We start from the raw sequence: 3,133 nt of genomic DNA on the forward strand, positions 1-3,133 counted from the left end.
GAAAATGCTCTACAGACTTGCCTACATGACAATTTTATGGAGGCATTTTCTCAGTTGAAGTTCTCTCCTCTCAGATTACTCTAGCTTGTGTCAAATTGACATAAAAAACTAGACAACACAATCCCCTACCCAGTGTTTCTTGTGGGAAGTGTAGGAACAGTGGGCTCTAGTTGGAGGAGAAAGAGGGCTAATGTAGGCTCACATTCTGCAAGAGCTGGGCCAACCACAGTCTTCCTTGCTTTGAACTGGCTCATCATGATACCTTCCACCAGTCTGGAAGCGCCTTTGATAGTCCTTGATATTATGAAAGTTTACGATATCACCAATGCTGCTTGTACACAGGATATCTTGTAGGGTTTGTTGTTTGTTTACTTTGGTCTTGTTTTGTTTGCTTTAAGCCTGCAACACTTGGTATTCTAAAGAGGTCTCCCATTCAAGTACTAAGCAGGCCTAAGCCTGCTTAGCTTCCAAATCAGATGAGACTGGATGTGTTCAGCATTCAGGATGGTATGGTTGTCAGCTGTTTGTTCTGAGACAAGGCCATGATGGCCTCAAACTAATTATATAGCTGTGCTGACTGGGTTTTATGTCAACTTGACACAAGCTAGATTCATCTGAGAGAAGGAACCTCAATTGAGATAATGCCTCCACAAGACTGGCTTGTCAGGAAGCCTGTGGGGTATCTTCTTAATGAATAACTGATGACGGAGGGCCCAGGCCATTAAAGGTGGTGCCGCCCCTAGGCAGATGATACCTCAGTGGGATAAGAAAGCAAACTGAGAAATCCCTGAGAAGCAAGCCAGTAAGCAGGCTTCCTCCCTGGCTTCTGTATCAGCTCCTGTCTCCATGTTCCTTCCCTGACTCTCCTCAATGGTGGACTGTTACCTGGAAGTGTAAGATCAAATTAACCCTTTTCTCCCCAAGTTGCTTTTGGTCATGGTCTTCATCACAGCAATAGAAACCCTAAGGCAGTAGCTAAAATTGATAGTCCTGCCTCAGTTTCCCAAGAACTAGGATGTGTGTATTCCCATGCCTGGCTTTCTTGTTTGTCTGAGACAAGGTCTCTTGTAGCCCCATGCTTTTTAAAATCCATTTTTTTGTGAATGGTAGAAAGATATGTGCTTTCTTTTTTTTTTTCCTCTTCAAATTTTTTTTTTTTTTTTGGTTTTTCGAGACAGGGTTTCTCTGTGTAGCTTTATGCCTCTCCTGGAACTCACTTGGTAGCCCAGGCTGGCCTCAAACTCACAGAGATCCACCTGGCTCTGCCACCACCGCCCGGCTCAAATTGTTTTAATAATTGAACTGGAACTTCCTGAAGAGCTCCTACTGACATAGGACTCAAGATACCGATGAGCCCCTTGTAACTATTGGCAGACCCAGCTTCTATTCATCCATTTATTGTGAACACCCCTGCCTGTCAGAAAGGTGACACACCTCCAGCATATTGCTTATTTGAACTCTTGTGATTTCAAGCCAAGAGGAGGTCATTGTCCTGCTTGCCCATGGCGTAGTGCCCATGGGCTGTTATTGACAGCATCTTTCTTACTTGTGATAAGCTTCCCTGGGAGGAAGAGCTGGTATAGGTACCAATGTAACTTCGTCAACAACTATGGATTCCAGGTCTAAAAACGCTGCCTTGGCACATACTTGCTAGAGCCTTTCTCACTGAAGAAGGGACTAAAGAAATTACCTCCTTCCACAGTGGTCTTGTCTCTTGGCATCTGTCCATCTTGGCCCTGCCACTCTGGACGCCAGCCTGGCCAACGTGGATGGAGATGCACTCACATATGATGACTATAGGTTAGAAGGCTGTGGTGGTTGGAAAGAAAATGACCCCCAAAGAGAGTGGCACTACTAGGAGGTGTGGCTTTGTTGGAGGGAGTGTGTCACTGTGGAGGTGGGCTTTGAGGTCTCCTCTGCTCAAGCTACACGCAGTGAGATAGACCACTTCCTGTTGCCTGCACAAGATGTAGGACTCTCAGCTACTTCTCTAACACCGTGTCTGCCTGCACGCCACCATATCACATCCTAATGATAATGGACTAAACCTCTGAAAATGTAAGCAACCTCAATTAAATGTTTTCCTTTATAAGAGTTGCCATGGTCATGGTTCTCTTCACAGCAATAGAAACCCTGACTAAGACAAGACCAAGGCTACAGGAACAGATGCCAGGTACAGGTTACTGTCCTCAGCAAGCTCAAAATAGAGGTTGGGTAACCACTATGCAGGATGTTACCTCAAAAGTTTCTTTTCTTGTTCAGAACTCACACTTAGTAATGGACAAATGTATCCTGGGGACTTTTATTTGAATGGGGTTTCTGCATCCTCAACATCACAGGTCTGTTCTCAGTCTTTTCCCTCAACTTCTGTGTTTTGTTTTTATTTTAAATGTCGGTTCCATTTTATTTTCATGGGATATTTGCCAAAGACATATATTACAGATCAGGAACTCATCTGTTTTTTTTTAATCCATTTTTGTGAATGGTAGACTTTTGCTTTCTTTTTTTCCCCTCTTCAAATTATTTTAACAATTGGACTGGCACTTCTTGAGGCGCTCCTAGTGACTTGGGATTCAAGATACCAATGAGCTGACCTTGTGGCTATCATCAGGCCCAGCTTCTATTCATCAAAGTGCTAATTACTTTATCACAGGTGTGGATCATCTAATGTAGAAACGTCCACTGTCATGCACCTGTGCATTTATTATTCAAGATTTTTATTTTAATTATGTGTCTGTGTGTCTGTATGAGTGTACATGCACAGGTGTGGGTGGGTGCCCAAAAGAGGGCACTACATCCTCTGAGCTGGAGTTATAGATGTTTGTGAGGTGCCTGACATGGGTGCTGGGATCTGAAGGCTGAGCCTCATGACTGAGCAGACTGCGCTTGTGCATTTTAACCCAAAATTTCCATATCTGTGATTCCAATGGGCTAATAGTGCCTTGATATTGTCCATGAAAAGCAGCTGCTCGCTGGGCGGTGGTGGCGCACGCCTTTAAACCCAGCACTGGGAAGGCAGAGGCAGGCGGATCTCTGTGAGTTCGAGGCCAGCCTGGTCTCCAAAGCGAGTTCCAGGAAAAGCGCAAAGCTCCACAGAGAAACCCTGTCTCGAAAAACCAAAAAAAAAAAAAAA

The sequence above is a fragment of the Peromyscus californicus genome, unplaced genomic scaffold, assembly GCF_007827085.1.
Source record: "Peromyscus californicus insignis strain IS unplaced genomic scaffold, ASM782708v3 Scaffold_21__1_contigs__length_65335640, whole genome shotgun sequence".
In the NCBI taxonomy this organism is placed as follows: Eukaryota; Metazoa; Chordata; class Mammalia; order Rodentia; family Cricetidae; genus Peromyscus; species Peromyscus californicus.